The sequence below is a fragment of the Plectropomus leopardus genome, chromosome 24, assembly GCF_026936395.1.
Source record: "Plectropomus leopardus strain MGB_pleo_1.0 chromosome 24, ASM2693639v1, whole genome shotgun sequence".
Lineage (NCBI taxonomy): Eukaryota > Metazoa > Chordata > Actinopteri > Perciformes > Serranidae > Plectropomus > Plectropomus leopardus.
In genome coordinates this window covers 13026349-13044594 of record NC_142199.1, presented here as the reverse complement: position 1 = coordinate 13044594, position 18246 = coordinate 13026349, and the positions used below count along the sequence as shown (strand labels likewise).

The 18246-nt window shown below is 39.7% G+C and overlaps 1 protein-coding gene across 2 annotated transcripts in view; it reads right to left on the bottom strand.

Annotated features, from left to right (window-relative positions):
* slitrk6 (SLIT and NTRK-like family, member 6) overlaps nt 1-18246 on the bottom strand; it is a 160625-nt gene that overhangs the window by 22114 nt on the left and 120265 nt on the right. For both annotated transcript variants that reach the window (XM_042512838.2, XM_042512839.2), the window contains exon 4: nt 1365-1444. The gene's annotated coding sequence lies outside the window, so the exon portion shown is untranslated. The remainder of the gene's footprint in view (nt 1-1364; nt 1445-18246) is intronic.

The following is an 18246-nucleotide window of genomic DNA, read 5'->3' as shown; positions in this document are numbered from 1 at the left end:
TATTGGAGTTGCTCCGTAATTTGCATGCTGTAGAGGTGGACCACAGAGACGGGAAGCTGCGTCAAGTCACGCACAATAGACAGAACGACTTCCGGTGCTTTTTTACAATAAAAGCCCACAGAGAACAGAACTGATTTTAAGTTCACTGTGCGCCTATTCCTTTGCGCCTCTTTCACATGATTTCCACAAGATACACACCTAAATTACAACTGATTTCCGTCTTTGACATCTGTAAAAGAAAGCAACAATAGCAGACAAACAAACGAATAAAACCAACAAAACAAAACATCAACAAAGACCATTCAGTTCCTCTCTCTCCAAAATAACTAAATAGGAAAACCCAGCAATTTTAATTAGAAGGACAATTTGCATATAATTTAACTCCATAATTCATAACTGTATATAGAAAATAATGATAAATCAGTCTCGTTCCAAGTAAATAAATAAATAAATGAATACACAAATGATTAAATAAATATGTTTTGTAAATCCAGCAATTTTATCTACACGGGGAAATAGCATATAATTTATTTCCATAACTGATTGTAATTTTTTAAAAATCCAAAGAGATTTTTTTCAATGTTTCGTATATTTAAAAAATAAATACTATAAAAATATTTTTTAAAAATCTAGCACTTTTATTTAGAAGGGAAAATCATCTAACTTCCGTGGTTTTCCCTGTCTCTATCTGGTTATATTTTCTACAGCTGGGGAAGCTCTGTAGCAGCTATACAGAGCTCCTCCTCTTGTAGGTTCTTACAATAGCAAGGAAAGAGAAAACTTGCATTGATGGGCTTTAAATAGCCCGGCTGCAGGACCATGCCTAAAACATGAGACTAATGCTAAACAAATGGTATGTATGGATGCATCCAAACCACAGATTAACATCCAATCAGCCAATTGCACACTCTCATAAACCATTTGCAAAACAAGAAATATCATAAAATTACTAAGTACAAGGGATAAATAAAGCAGTTTATTTGTAGAAAGTCTTTGTTGGGGATCAGTGCATTCTATCATGCAGCAAACGTAGGTTCAAGCTGGTCTGTGTCCTTGAACAAAAGTGTGAAGTGCAAACAATTCCAGCTGAGATGTAGCTCAGCTTGACCTTTGACCTCCCTGTGGTGCAGAAGCTCAAAAAGTATGTCATTATTTTAGCTCACGCTTCTGTGTGTTAAAAAGCTCGATTTATCAAAACACAGGACAGCAACAGATTCATCTGCATCTAAACTCCCGGCTGTAATTCTCCGCAGCCTACTGCTTGATCGCTTTCAGATGTGCCGCGGATGCCTCCCTCACGGTGTGATTTTAGTGTCTGCCGAGTGAAGCCAAGTGGGTTTGTCACAGGATTAGTGTAAATTTACCTCCCATCTGGAACATCATAGAGTGGTGCGAGTCCTCACCGGTGACCCCAACCCACATAGATCTTCTCAAAGGAGGTGCTCTGAGGATTGAGGAAGCGAAAGTGAAAAATTACAACCTTGAAAATACTTGAGCGCTTGTAATGGAGCCCTTAGGAGTTATTACAGATTGAAAAAAGTTAGCTGATATATCACTTGCTGATTCATTTACACAACCTGATATCATCTGAGGGTTTGTTCTGCTTGCATATTTACGCAATTAGACAAAATTAAATCAGCATCTGACAGTGCATGCTACTTAAATGGCAGTGATACTGTTTTAAAAGGAAGCAGGGTGTATTTAAAAGTTGCTTTGCAATGTCGCTCTGTAAATAACTCCCCCGCTTAGTGTCTTGCTCTCTTTCAGGGTAAATACACTGTGTCCTTTCAGTGGCGCCCTAATGAAAAATGTTTTTTTTTTCTTTTACTTTCTACAGTGGATTTCCTGTTAATGAAAGCCACGAAGCCATTAAGCACCACTGTCAGCAAGTTCTTTATGTGTTGTTCTAAGGCAGTCCAGGTGCTTTATCACACGGACTAATAATAACAAATAAAACAGAGATAAGATGAATATCTGTATTTGCCTTTGTGCACTAGGACTAGGTCCACGTTGGGTGTTGATGTAGCTGTCATCTTATTTGTTTATTTTTTTAAATCTGCTGTTTGATCACAAAACGATGCTTTTTGTTCCCTATCAAATTAAACATTAGCTGTACCAACGTGCAGATGGGACATCAATACACACTTTATGCAAAAGCTTCCTGGGTATGTGGTGCGTGTTAGATTTTAGAGGAAGTTGGAGAAGAAAGAGTGTGGAAAAACAAAAATAACTTCATTCAAAGCCATTATTCAAAACTATGTTTACAATGCAAATGTCGTGTTACACATTGTGCAACACATTTCACACTGTGGCACGATCGCAAAACACTGAGCAGACAGAGGGGGGACGAAATAACAAAAGGTCTTATGGCACAACGAGAAGGTCTCATGGCTGTAATCACCTATTTAACACTGGGGGGACCAAAAAATTTCAACAAACTCAACAGCTTAACGGACCATTACAGAGCATTATAAAACATAAATCTATTCAGGGAGCCAGCTGCACACAAAGACTTATACTTTTGACTTTTTTATGACCTTATTAATGACATATAATATGACATAGGCCACTAACACGACAAAAACTATTACAGTCGACAGTAATATAGCCTACATTACACATAGTTTTTCACCTTTTACTACATATGAAAGTAATAAAACAGAGAGAAAGTAGCTTACAGTGTATGGTTTCTGCTGGGATACGGCAATGCCACTTGCACAAACTATAGACGGTATAAAATAATGGACATAGTCCTGTGACTCCTGTTGTGGAGCTATCACCATCTTCAATTTTTGGAGCCATAAGTGACTATTTTTGAAAAAAAAAGAGAGTGACGCAAACTCTGGTGCTAGCTGCTAGCTTGGTTAGCACAGTGCATTTACAGCAATGTTTCACTGTGATAATGCTAATTTTCACAAGAGAGAGAGAAAAAAACAGACTTAAAACAATTTAAACAAAACATGCAACTAAACGCTGAACAAGACTTTTTTAGGCAATCAAAATGTGTTAATTTAAATGTTAATTTCATGAACTGAAAACACACTGAAGCAGCAACAGCTATGACTATGTCTATACTTTGTGAATCTGGGCTTATGTAATAGGAACAATTAACCTAATTAACATGTCCAAAAAGCTGCCACACCCCTAATTATTCATAACTTTAAGTCTTAAAAGAATTTAAACAGGTGAGTTACATTAAAATTCACTCTTTGTGCAGTTGTCAAAAACAGGAAAATTAGCTATAAAGACCAAAACCGGTTTTGCACCAGGCTGTAAACATGTTTATTTCTGCCGTAAAGGTTGGTATTTTAACATGGGGGTCTTCGGAGAGTGACTCACTTTTAGAGCCAGCCTCAAGTGGCCATTCAAGAAACCGCAGTTTTTTGGCACTTCAACATTAGCTTAATTTTTCAGCCCTGGAAAAATCTCCAGACCACAGTACTATCATAAATTCTATTTTACTACTAGGAAATCGGTACAGTTATTTATGATTAGAATAACATCTGCAAATGATTATTTCGGAAGCAGCCCGTGGTTGCCTATAATAGCACAGCGAAACAATTCTATTAATATTTTTTAATCGATATATTGGAGGACATTGTGAGCATAGTTTATTATTTGAGGGGATATTCCCAAACACAAATACTAGTCTGGTGTAGCTTTTGAGAATATTGTGCAACTTATGTTTTAAAGCTGTATTTAGTGTATATAGTTTGCACTTGTAGCAAGAAAATATCCTGTTAAGTGTCTCTCAGGCGGTGCTGAATGTCTATTGTGACAACTGGGCCTGTTTTTTTGGATGTGTCATGATTTTTGAGAGTTTCCCTTTGCCACGTTACATAATCTTGCAGTGCTGGCATAGCAGCAACTCAAGCAGCAACATATTGAAAGCAATTAGTCGTACAGTAGCTCTAGTCGAGGCTGTCAACACAGATGCTGAAGCTGAATTAATTCTTTTTATGGAAGCTGTTATTTTTTTTAAAATGTTTGTTTTTTTACCATGGGAACTGTACAATTTCCCTGCATTATAGTTTGATGGCTTTAAGTAACTGAGTCAAGTGCCCTAGGCTGCAATGCATGCATCTGGGTTTAACATTTTGTACGCTGAATGCCGTCATTAAAACTAAAAGCGAACGAGAAAGTAGGGTGACACTCACAAAGGAACCGTCTGTTGGCAACTGTTCAAACACATCTGTCCTATTTTTGAAATAATCACCATATACTTAACAGCAGAAAAAGCTGCATCCACAAGCCTTTCCCATCAGTAGTGCGTACAACATTACCTCTCTGTTACCTCTGTATATTGGAGGGACACAGCAGCTATTGTATCAACACAATTGCATGCCTCCCACTCGTCTGATAAAGCAGCAGATATACTGCGAGTTTGGAGCTGAAAGAGAAACCTGGAGATGCACAAGGGCAGGACGGCATTAGCCAACAGCAATAGCAAGACGACTGTTCTCATGTTAGACGTGGGCTTTCCAGATTCTGTTATTGTGAGTATCTGGTTTGTTAGTTTCTTAGTTACAACTGCTCTTATGCATAATTTAAGAGCTCTCAAGTCAAAGCTTTCTGAGGCAACTCTTGTATTTTCTGAAAGTTGAGTGTCTTCTGAGGAATGTTCCTTTGCTAAACAGAGATTTTTACATAATATTTTGCATAATGGCTCTGTAACAATATGCACAATTATCATCAATGTATTCCACAGCTGTTTGCCTATTTTTTTTCTGCTACTGTCAAGGTCATATTTGCTGCTGCATTTTAGGAAACAAAAACTCTTGGCTTTGTTTGGACCTCAAGGCATACAGAATTTGCGACCCATTCAGCGCCGAATCTTCCCTGCGCCTACTTTTGGTACTTCTCATGTCACCATCACTCATCTTCATGGGAGTAGTGCGCTATGCAGGAAGCCAAAGGAGTAAAACACTGCTGCCTGATGACATTCGAAAGACAGGGGCGACTTTTGCTTATGCTGCAATGAGAATCTCTTCCCAAATAATGGAAGATCCTCTCGCGTTTGTGTGTGTATGTGTGTTTTTTTGTCTTGGCCCAAGGAGCTAGCCCACCCACAGTCCTACGCTGCACAATTTGTGTGCTGCAGTCTGAGATGTCTCACATGCTTGGCATCAAGGATTCTTATGAGGAAAAAAAAAAAAAAAAACCTTGCCAGGACCCAGACTGGGTAAATTTAGTCTCACTCCTCACTGCTTCTCCTGTCAGAAAAGGAGACCCACCAGAAACAGGCCTTCCAAACTAAACTTTAGAATCCATTATGACATAGTATATGAGCTGTTATTGGGAGGTGGAGGGGATAGTGGATGGCTTGACACCTTGGCCAAATGCCTGCCAAGCTGCAGACCACCGTTCAAGAACAACAAACAACAAAACAGGCTGTTTTTTAGCTACCCTTTGCAGCATTTTCAACGGCATTTGTGGCACAAAAAGTGGGTGATTTTTATGGACCCTCCCTGCTTTTTAAGCAGCGTTAGAGCCATTGAACCAGGGTGCTTTAAACTGACATACTGCAACATTTACCAGTGGCATCTGAGTGGCCAAACCAGGGTGTTTTTTTAGCAATATATTGAGGCATCTAACAGCAGTGTTTAAGCCACTAAGCCACTAAGTTTGTTTTTTTATTAACTCTTTCTTGCTTTAACAGCGACATTTAAGCCACTGAAAGTTGGCATTTGTTACTTACACATCATGGGAATGCCCATCATTGTTTTACCCATCGAACCTAACCCTGTTTTTCATGCTTTCCCTACAGCTTTTGCAACACCAAATGTAGGTGTTTTGGGTCAAAACATGACATCTTCCTTACCATAACCCCGCAATTTCTGTGCCTAAGCCCAGCGACACTTGTGTCACAGTATTGCTGAAAAGTTTTCACTATTGAACAGTGCACAAACCTAACATATCTGTGGTTTGCAGAGGACTACAAGGCAAACATGTTATTCTGGTGATTGTGTTGGAAGTCCACAGCCTGGCACTGTGTGGGATTAAGGTCAGTAAACACTGTATTCTGTCAGTGCTCGAAACCAAGACCAGATGTATTGTACAGCAGGCTGTATCATACTTTGATAATCACTGATAAATTCAAATTTAATGCTGGAAGAATCCACATTTTCAGAAACTTAATGTTTACTCAATATATTGCACCTTTATTGACTGAAGCACAAGATAAAAACATAAAAGGGGCATGCCACATGTCTATCAGAATGAAACAATTGGGTTTCTATATAGTGCAGGAACAGACATTTTTCGCTGTTGTCAGTGGTGTGCTGAGAGCTGCAGTGTCCTGCTTTTAAAGCTTATTTAACCTGGGTGCGTATGTCTGTGTCCTAATGGGACACTTACATGTTTCATTTTTTCCCAGAGGAGCAATTTAGTGCCCTGGAGTGCTCCTCTTGTCAGATCAGTGCTCCTCTGGTTAACCCAAGTGCCCTTGTAGTTAGCCTGATTGTTCCTTTAGCTCGACTAATTGCCCCATAGCTTCCCACGGGCTCTTGTTGTCTAACCAAGTCCCCTTTTGATTAACACAAATGCTGTTCTGATGCGATGCGTTGAAAAAAATTAACCTATATCCTAATCGCTAACATGGAAAGGGTTGATGTTGAACTGGAAGTTTGGCAGGAACTGGCAATTGAAAAAAAAAAATAAGAATAATTTCCTAACAACTGCATTTTAAATATCAGATGGTGTATTGTTCACAGAAAGCCAGCTGTAGCAAGGAAAGCATGGTTGAGTCACTTAAATAAGTTCAGTCTGTGTACGTTTGATAATGCTACTCATCTCCTATCACTCAGCTATTGTTAGCATGAAGCAGCAGACAATGGAGCGGCAAATCACCCAGAGACACATGGCTGACTTTCTATTCTCTTATCACCTGTCCTTTAAAATGTGTTCAGTCTCAAAAGATGTCCGTTCATGGTAACCGTAGCAACACTTCCATAATGTGGTCAGACTTGTTTGATGAGGAAAAGATGGAAACGGGGTTACAAAGGATAAATCACAAGACACCATCTCCTTTTGACTGTAAACAACTCGCATGACATTTGCATTTAGTACATACTGTGATAGCTGTCAGTCAAAGTGTGAGAGCAAACACGTGCAACTTGGCTGATATTTACACATGCTCGTTATTTTGTCTTTTGATGACAGCACTTTTCGTCATGCCATCTAAGGTCAGCCCCTTCTGCCTTCTGTTAGCACAATGACTTAACATTGATGGAGTTTCATACCCTGCCTTTTTGACAAACATGTGAGATGAGAGGAGCATGCTAATTTCCTTCGTTGACTCAGGTCCAGGCTTGTAGACTATTTGATCGCTACGCTCTGGCAGTCAAACCTGTCCTTGTGGTGTCATGCAATGAAGGAGTATGATGTTTTTATTTTAAAGCTGAACGCAAAATACAGAGATATGTTTTTTTTTAAAGCAATGCTATATCTTGACAGTTCAAAAGTTCATTGCCGAAATCCTTTATTTGAAGCTACATGCAAAATATAGACAATAAGTGGCATTAAAAGCAATGAAGCATCTTTGTGGTTCAATGCTTCATTGCCCAAAACCCGTAATTTAAAGCTAAATGCAAAATAGAGAAAATAAGTACCATTTAAAGTAATGTAGTATCTTGATATTTAAATGGTTCATGGCCAAAATCCTTAATTTAAGGCTAAATGGAGAAACTCAGAATTAAGTGCCATTTAAAGCAATGTAGTATCTCAGTTCAGGGGCTCATTGCCAAAATCCTTAATTTAAAGCTAAATGGAAAAATACAGAGATAAGTACCATTAGAATTTTCATAGATCATTCGACCTCAGCTAAAACGTTAAATGTAAATCTAAATGAAAATAAAGGCAATTTCAGCCATTTCAAGCTATGCAGCACTTTGATAGTTCAAGGGTTCATAGCCAAAACCCTTAGTTTTAAAGCTCAATGCAAAACACAGAGACATATGCCATTTAAAGCAGTGTGAGTTTTGATAGTTCATTGGACTATAGATGACACCTTTGAAATAAAGCTAAATGCAAAATAGATATTATTATTATTATTATTATTATTTTAATTTATTTATTATTTTTTTAATTTGTTTTTTTGTGTCCTTGTCCTTGTCATGTATCCTTAATTCAAAGCTAAATACATAATACAGAGACATGGGACATTTAAAACAATTTGTAATTTAAATAGTTCACAGGGTCATAGCTAACATTTTTAATGAAAAGCTAAAGGCAAAATAAAGAGATATATGCGACATTTCTAGCAATAGCATCTTGACAGCTTAATGGTCCATGGTACAAAATCCTCCTTATGGTTTCATGCACAGTTTGTGGTCATTAAATTGATTTTCTTTTTAAATATACATATATTGTTCATCATTTTAATATAAGAGATTATGAGTCCTGGTGGGAAATGTTCTTTAGCGTGTAGTCTCAACTGAAAACATTACTCCTGTTGAAACATGCTTTTCTTTAACCTTCACTGACAGGGATGTTTGTTTTCTACCTTGCTGCTCTTTCTCGGTTAGCAATGATTTATGGTTTGTAATGACGTGCTCTGCTGTGTACTGTAGTTATTAGATTTTTTTTCTTTTGGTGGTTACTCAAAAACACAAAGAAGTGCCACAGCCCATTAGACCTGAACTGTTTTGAGTGTAACTGGAATGAGCAACTTGTTTAATTTCACCCTTTTTGTTCATACTTTTATCACACTCATCCTGTATTTTGCTGTTGGCTGGGAAGCATAGCAGAGTGGAGTTTCATGGTTGTAATTCCAATCGTTCTTTAAAATGTCACACATTTGAGGCATGCCCAGCAACCTCTTTCAGACACTTTCTTTTGTTCATTGTGGCAGGGCTTTGTTTCAAGAGTATGGGTGGTGCTTTGTTTTCATTTCCACTTTTACACTGTTACTGTGACAAGAGGGCAGAGGTGAAAGCATGGCAGCCAGATGCAAAGGCACGGCAGTACAGGGAACATGGCAGGTGTCGGATTTGATCCCCATTCCCCTCAGGGCGACACACTCCAAGTGTATGACAGAGTGTAAGAAAACAGGTGCCAATGGCTACCTGGTCGAGTGCAAAGATCTGACAGGAAAGGACGGAAATACAAAAATGCTGCGTTACTTCCCTTTAGGTTTGAGGTGCAAGATACTAGAGCTTTAAAACAAAAAAATGTGCTGCAACATTCATTTTGTCCTGAAATGCTCTCTGAAACCAATTCCCTTACTAGTTTCACACACAACCTAAAAGAGCTTCTGTACACTTTGGTCCATCAGAAGGATTCAAAAACACAGCCAAGCTGTCAGCCTCACACACACACACACAGACACAGACACAGACACACACGCATCAAGCCAAAAGTTTGCAGCAAGGGATTCCAGCACCTTACAATGGGAATTAAGCACACCTGTATTGATAGTTCAAAGGTCTATAACCAAAATTCTAAATTTAAAGCTAGGTGCAAAATACAATATGAGGATAAATGCCAGAGATATGTGCTGGTTTGATCATTTAAAGGTTCATAGCCAAAAACTTTAATTTAAAGCTACTTGACAAATTGAGGTTTTAAACACAGTTTGGGGTCATTCAAGGAAGTTTCATGAGAAAAAGAATATAATAAAGCATTGCACTGACATGGAGAAAATCAATTTCCACTTAAAGCTGTAAGCAACAATGAAAGACCCCTCGCACCCCCACGTATGTCAGGGTACTTGTGGTACACCAGCTAAAGCGGTCACTCATTTCTGTGAAAATCGACTAATACACGCAGAGAGTTTGTCCCCTGGAGCGAGCTATTTTACATGATACTTCCAGCGGTCCTTCTCTCCGTAAGGCCCTAGGGGTCTGTCGTGCCCGGGAGCCATGTCGAATTCCCCACCGAAGCTTCCCCACACTGCATTCAACCATCCGTCCCACAATAATTCAACATCGATGTTCATACCAATTTCCATTCATGTCAATAAGTCGTCAAAATGATTCTCATGTTGAGGTGTGGTCCTTGCTAGTGAAATGTTTTATCAAAGATTCAGGCCAGTTTGTCCAGGTTTCAAAGGGTTAAAAGAAGAGCAGCTAAACTATCAGTTATAGCTCTGTCCTTATGCTAATTGGAATGTGCCATCCCCCGTGTTTGATTGGCTCCTCCTCGGAAGGTGTACTTAGCTAATCAAACACATAGGATGGCACATTCAAATTAGCATAATCAAAGCCATAGTTAGTATGGCTGACTACGCCCTCCGAGGAGGAGCCAATCAAACAGGGGGTAAGGCACAATCTAATTAGCATAAAGAGACCTGGTGGAAATAGCCAAAAATGAGCACAAAATTCAAAATTTACAGCTTTCTGTTCGGTTTCGGGGGTGGGTCCAAGAGGCTTTTTTGTGCATCTGGGTATGAAACATAATTGAACTGAATTTCGTGATTTTAGGTGAAACTGACCATAGAAGTTACACATTAGCCATTTTGCCACACCCGTATGCCAAATACTAACCAGTGTCAAAGAGGGTCTTCTCACTGTTCGGCATTGGGCCCTAAAAATATACTATAAATACTTAAAATCTGTGGCATGATGCTTGTATCAAACTATATTTCTTATCTACGAGTTATCTGTAACAATGGCCTTATTTCTAATATTATGTTTACTTTCTGAAAATCCAAGGTTTTATAAACATGATGTAAGTTCTTGTATCTACTCCTTTGGCTGCAACTCATCATCTCTTTGCAGAAAGAATTACTACGTTTTCTAAGTTACAGTATCAGGGGACAAATTATTCCCCCCACATACAGACCCGGCAAAGGAAAATGCTGCACATCAAATGTATTTTTTGTGGACTTTACATCACTTTAACCTTCATGCAATAGGAATTTCGATTAATGCTAACCTCTGATCAATGCCGACATACCCTGACATCCGACTATTAGATCAGTTCAACCTGTTTTAAACAACACCAACTAAAGTAAACCCTCAACATAAAACACACTGCGCTCTGTCCTTGAGTCGAAGTCTGGCCAACTTATCTTGCACATGCATTACTCATGCTGCCTGAACCCCATTGATCTATTATTGAGCCAAAATCTTATTAGCAATCCAATCCCATTTGTCATACAATGTCCTTCCCCTCAGCATTATGCCTCTTTTACCTGCTCTGTGTGAGTCACAAGTGCTATATGAATGCTCCTGATAATGTCGCCCTTGTGATTTTCTGTCCTGTGAACACCTGTCGGCTCTCCAGTGGTGTTCATTTGACACCGCTCCAGTCATCCACATGTGAGACCCGATGTCCCGTACCACACCCCCCTCTGCTACAAAAGATGACTACCTGGGCAATATCCTGCTTATTGTTCACCTGGGATGACTTTTAATTAAAACCCAATGCGGCTTTTGTGCTTCCAACAAAGCAACCAGTACTATTGTAATCAGCCACCTACGCTTTTTGTGCCTTTCTTTTATTGACTGGTGATCTATGAGCCACTTCCAGGTAACTCAGCAAATGACTGACCCGCCCTGACCTTTGGGTGAAGCTGACGTAAATTCTGGTGAAAGAGGACAGCTTGTTTCGCTGATGAAGTGGCTTCGAGAGAGATCGGAAGTTGCCCCGGGGTGTGAGCCCTCTGCCACATGGTCCCTCGGTCTATTGCTCTCTGATTTCTGTTTTATTTCGCTCCCGGTGCCTGTCACTCTGCATGTCTGCCTCTTCTCTCCTGTCCTCCCATCCTGGCCAACATTTTTTTGGAGACTGTCCGGGTAATTGTGCAACTGATGGCGAGTTTGGTTCAGTAGTCTCAGCAGTGCTTCAATGTTACATTAATTGCCAAAAAACACTTTCCATACTAATGTTTTTCATGCAGGTGCACTCCTAATTTGTGAGCCTAATGTAAAATTTATACTGTGGACATCCATGGCTGCTTTCATTTTAAACATCCAAAGCTCAGAGGGTGGGGGGGTAATATGGCACAAATTAACAAATGCATCTTTCTGTCTTGAGAATTCATAAAAGATTAGAAGGGGGAAAATGTCAATTTCACTGTTTGCCACAAACCTCATATTAAATTTCAGCAAATTATTGCAGTCTTGAGGGGACTGTGTGATGTTAATTGTTAGTTTTGGTGGCCCTCTGCTGGTGGTTTCACAGAACAACAATTGACACATTGCTTTGGCATTATTATTGTTGTAAAAACCATTATTGTTGCTCTTGTTCCTGCAATTTATAGTGTACTCTATTAATTGAGCATCGACTAAAGAAAATAGTTTTCGGTTAAATTCATTCATTGAACAGCCTAGACTGTACAGAATTATACAGAAGTTTAATTATGGATGCAAACATAAAAAAATAGAATTATAGATAGAAATATTTTTACACATTGGTGTACTGTAAATTATGCACATCCTGCAGTGGTTAATTGAGAGTACAAAATGTGCTACAGTAAACCAGCAGCCTGCAGCACATGAAGATAAGCAGTTCTGCTGCATCTACTGTTCTGTTTGGTTTATACTAGCTTATTATTTGCAAGGACAAATATGAAAAATAAATCAAATGAGACTAAAATAATACTGTCTTAGTCTCACTTTAGTAATTTATAACAGCAGTTGGTTTGGTGGAAATTAAACCGCTTTATGGATTAAAAGAAGCAGCTAATTGCTTTTTCTTTTCCGTCCTGTTTCAATGTTGCCCATCCCAGCACTTTTTGGATAAGAGACAGTGTGCACCCAGCGTGGACTGAATGCCAGCCTATGGGCCTGATTTAAATCATGGGAACTTAACAAAAAGTGCAGAAGAACATAAAGTACAAAAAAGGTTTGGCAGTGGTATAGTAGTAGTTGATGAGATGGGTGTAATACTAGTTCACCTTGGGCCCAATTTAAATCATGCAAATGCAACATTCAATGCAGAGCAGTCAGTCTAGGTACATGAACAGTGTTGAACACCCTCCCCTTTGGTCCTACACTGTAAAGTACAAAAGGGCAGTAGTGTAGTGGTAACTAATGTAGTGGTTCAAAAACTAGATAGATGGGTAGGTTACAGAGGAGGAGTTACTGGGGCTTAATAGAAGCGACTATCAATCAGAGGGCGTAACGATCAATAGATGCACTCTCAGTTAGTCATCTCACTGGTCTCAGCTCTCTGAAACAGCTGAGCCAATCACCTACACTGTATAAAATAATGAATGTAGCCTCATCCATTGGTTTGTGGACTACCATTTGGAGCCCTTGTGTTTGGCAATTTGGCTGTGTCCATCTTGGATTTTTGGAGCAAGAAGTGACAATATTTGGACACGATGGTGGCGTTAGCCCAATGTTAGTGGCTAGTTTGATTAGCACAGTGCATTTACAGCTATGGCTAAAAGTGATGTTACTAATTTCTGCTAAGAAAAAAACAGGCTTAAAAATTTTGAACAAGAAATACTTACCAGAGAAGCTGAACATTCAACTCTTTTGAGGGTCTATAGGTACAACCAATTGCTAAACAAGCCTTTTTAGATGACCAATATGTTCAGATTAACATGAACTGAAAACTGAAAGAGCGACAGCTACGGCTACAAAAATACTCGTGGTTACATCCCTTAACTAACGTTGTAACCTTGGTTGCCACTTATTAATGAACAACACCCACCTGTTCCTCAAAGCAGCCCTAATTCATGTGAAACTTCAGTTCAGTTCAGACTACATTATTTAACGCAAAGGGCAATTTCATTTCAACAGTTCATAGACCATACAAACAGCAGGCAGGAGTAAGGAGTATGTCAGAGACAATAAATAAATAAATATGTTGACTGACACGCTGGCGCCCTCGTGTGACTAAGTAGTGAAAACACAAAATTGCTGAGCAGTGAGTATACATAAGTATAGATGAGGTATAGATAAGTATAAATAAGGTTACAAGGCAAAGGATACACACTTGATAACATTTTAACGGGTCAACCTTGTACAGTTGCTACGAACAGGGAATTTAACGAAAGAGCACAACAAATAAAGAAGCAAATTTCAGATCAGGAAATTACAATGGCAGTGTTATGTCAACCACAGTAAAACCACCCATCTAAGGACATACACACCATGTCATTTAAATATGGTAATATGGGTTAGCTCCATAATCTGTGTGGGGTGGGGAAATGCTGACTTGTTTTTCATGCTTAAAATCTGGTCAAACCTAAAGGTGAGTATAGAACATCAGCCTTTAAACAGCCTTAAATCATAACCAGGAGGCCAGATGCCATTAATCTTAGTCCTGAAGATTTATGGGACAGCTTCAAAAAGATGAGTAAAGTGATTTCAGGTGGGTTTACTTTTCAGGTCAGCTATGAATGAGAGGAAGTCATCCATGAAAACGGGCCTACAGTGAGTCGGCCGCCCACACCCATTCTACCAGATCGACCTGGCAAACTTTTTACTAACTGAAGACATTTGGGGGCGAGAGTCTAACTGTCATCCAGCTAAAGTGAGCCTCATACTGAACCTGAGACTGTTGTAGAGAAGCAGCATACTAAATATCTGGAGGGGACGCAATCTAGCTCAATACTGAAAATAACAAAACGCATGCACCCGCACTCATTATTGGCCGTATAGTGAGTGAGAACAACAACAGCAATGACAAAGGATCTCTTAATAATCCACTTTAAACACTGCATATTTGTGTCTACGCAGGAATACACAGTGCGTTTGGAGTATTGGCTCACTGGACAAAAGCAGCAGCCCTGAATTTCATGCACATACACACACTGGCACACACACACCATCTCTGGGCCTCAGCTGCAGGTTGCCCTCCACTGGCAATTACTTTCATCCACAGACTGTGACCAGGAACTGTTACCCTTGGGGTTGGTGCACACACACACACACACACACATACACACACACCAACGAACACACAAACCAACACACACAAGGCTAACCTCCTGAATGCTGATTCTGGGCTTCTGCCCGTGCAGCTTTGGTTCTGACTCTGGTCCTGATCCCTTCCTACACAGTGGCAATCCTCCTAAATGCACCCTGATGGCTGCGTGGTCACTGGTCCCTGCCCGACCATGCAGCTCAAACTCATAAAAACACACACACACATACACACACACACACACACACACACTGGTTTACTGGGACCAAGCTTTTAGTGCCCCAGATGTACAGGGATGAGGTGATGATGCATGCATACACCCACAGATCAGCAAAGTCACTCATATACTAAAAAAAACTCACTAAGGAAAAACTAACCTGTGTGAGCTTTGAAGTGCCTTGAAGACAATTAGAGTGAAAGCAAAGAGTGAATGAGGACTTCAGGGAGTGGGGATTAGGGCGGCAGTGTTTGGCTCGAAGGATTAGTTCAGGGGTGCAGGGCGCTTTAAAAGCAGAAGATAAGCTCTCCAACAACTAAAGGTCACTCACCAAACAGATTGAGTGCTTAGCAAGGATGAGAGGAGATCTTAGTGGCAGCCAGGTACAGCGAGCTCAGGGAAGAGTGAGTGGGTGTGTGGCTGAGCATGTACTGTATGTATGTAGTGTGGATAAAAAAAGATCCCAGGCTTCATAATGGAAGTGACCTTTGGAGATTGCAGGAAAACCACCAACTCTTTTACTTAAAGCCAAAATCATAACACATTATCCTATGGCTTTGTACTCATTGACTACTTCGCCGGAAGGGGAGCAGGCGGTAGCTCCTGACACATCCGTAAGGATGCTGTATGTACCTTTATTCATCAGGTGCAGCAACTTGGTTTCTGCCAGCACAAACCCCATTGCTTGGCCAGCAAACTTTCTGTTGTTGCTTTTACAAAGGTCTGTAAGTAAATGGGTGACATTTGGATTGGGATTTCTTCTTCTTTTTTACATTTTATGAAGTTGGCAACCAGCTTTAAGGTGCACTACCACCATCTAGACTGAGGTCACAGGTCTGTATGATCTGTATGATAGACAAACTGAAAGAGAAAAAGGAAACCCCATGAAAATATCGTGTAGGCCTATGTGCGGGGTATCCCGCCCAATAGCCTCCCCTGGCAAAAGTAACTGAAGGTCAACGTTACTGACTTTAAGAGGGTTCTGCTTGTGAAAACTGGACAACATAAGGCATCCATTGGTTCCAATAATGTTGGCATAGCTTGTCAGGAAGGGGCTGAAAGATGCTTCATAGTTGGGCTAAGTTTTGGCGAGGGAACAACTGGCACGGTCATTTTCAATGTGGTCCAAATGAAAATGCATTCTGTGGATACTTGAGAGTCCTTGTTCACAGTTTATGTTTTGCAATGTCTTAAAATCAATGTGCTCCGTCAAATTAAAGCTGAATATTTGTCTTTTTATGGACAACGACAATCACCCTGTTTTAAGAACAATGAATCACCAAACATGTATTTTGAGATACATAACACATTTAAACAAGATTTTTGTGGAAATCAAAATAACTGCAATGGTATAACAGTCTACTCGCCAGCAAAGTCAACTCAGAAATGTTAAGTACCCCAATGTTTTCTGTTATAAATATTTAGTATGGGTCCCCAACATTAAAAAAACTTCCGGATGCTAACTTGCATATGTTGGGCAATTTGCATAATTTGTCTAATTTGCAAAAAAATATACAAATACGCTACCAGTTAGACAGTAAGAGTCTAAAACTCAATCAAAACAATTGTTCTACTTGTGTGTTTCTCAATATTGTATAATTTTTAGTTGAAGTTATTTTAGATATATTACAAAAACATAAAATAGAGTAAATTACCTGTTTAATCCAGGAAATCCAGTGTCCTCTAACATGTCTGAATTGAATAAAAATGAATCAAAATCAGCCTAAAAAAAAAACAAAAACATGTAGACTTCTGATTGAAAAAAATCCATTTTAAATTTTGAAAATATTGGAAATGGATTCAGCATCATCAATAACCCCCCAAACCACCCAGATAATGTCCAAATTGGACAAGCAGTTGCTGAAGTACTGTCATTATAAGCAATTATGTACATTTATTTTTAAATTAGACAAATTATGCAAATTGCCCAACACATGCAAGTTAGCATCTGGCAGTTTCTTAATGCTGGGGACCCATATTATACATTTCTAAGAAAAAACTTTGGGGCACCCAACATTTTTGGGTTAACAGTGCTCTATAGGCTGGCAAAATGACCTTTAATTAGTGGCATTAACTATAAAACAAGCCACCAAAGTACACATTTGTATACTCCAATGAAAAATACATGGAGGTGTCAGTGTTGGGGCTGAGCTGCACACAGCCCTGGCCAAATTTAATCCCTGGTGGGCGAGGTATCCATCTCACCAGCATCATTTTCAGCTTACACAGAAGCTGTGTTAGCAGTCACCTTTTTCATCACAATCAAAGAGCCAATTCAAAAGTTCTTATTTCTTGAAGTCAACTTGTAACACCTTGTCACATCCACTTGGTGGCCATTTCTCGGTCATTATTTTGCACGGATGCAGCTTGATAAGTTGCTATGTAGGACAATTATCTTCCCAGTTTTACCTGGAAAGCTCTGATTGGTTGACTTTTTCTCCGACTAGGGGAAACAGTCGTCATGATATATTGCTCATGTTCTGACTCACTGTAATCATGAGTTTTTGACTTTGTCTATTTTTGGTCAAAACTTTGTTGCCAGAACACTCTGCTCCCCAGATCCTGCTGTGCAGGATCATTTCAATTAATGAGTAGGCATTTTGTGACACAGTGGTGGTTGCTGTCTACTCTTAATTGGTTATTCTCCTAAATACCACTCAGGATCCACCTGATTGTGAGGTCTATAAGCGACAAGTGTTTGTATAATGTTAACAAGAGTAAAACTCCAAACTACTAAACATTCAAGTTGTTAACTCCCAACCACAATCAAACATGCGCATACTTAGGTGCACATGCAGCCAAGCACTTCAATTAGATGTCTCCATTCAAATTTCAGCTGGCAACACCTGCCAACCCGCCCACCTGCCTGGCCCCCTGCTGCGAATCAACTCAAGAAGCCCACTGGGTTTGTAACAGCCGGCCTTGTTTAGCACCAGGGACAAGGTCGTTTAAGTGATAATGAAATCGTCTCATTACTGTAATGAGACACATTTATAATGAAGGTGATTTGCCCAAAAAAAAGTACACACACGCAGACACACATTTACACACATACACACAGGTACATGCGAGCTGACAGATGAGCATGGGGCTTAACACATGCACAGACATACGCACCAGGCAAGGCTATCCACATTGAGACAGTCGTGCTCTCAGCCCAAACACGCACGGGCGCTTCAAACAAAAAAACCTGCCACCTAATTACC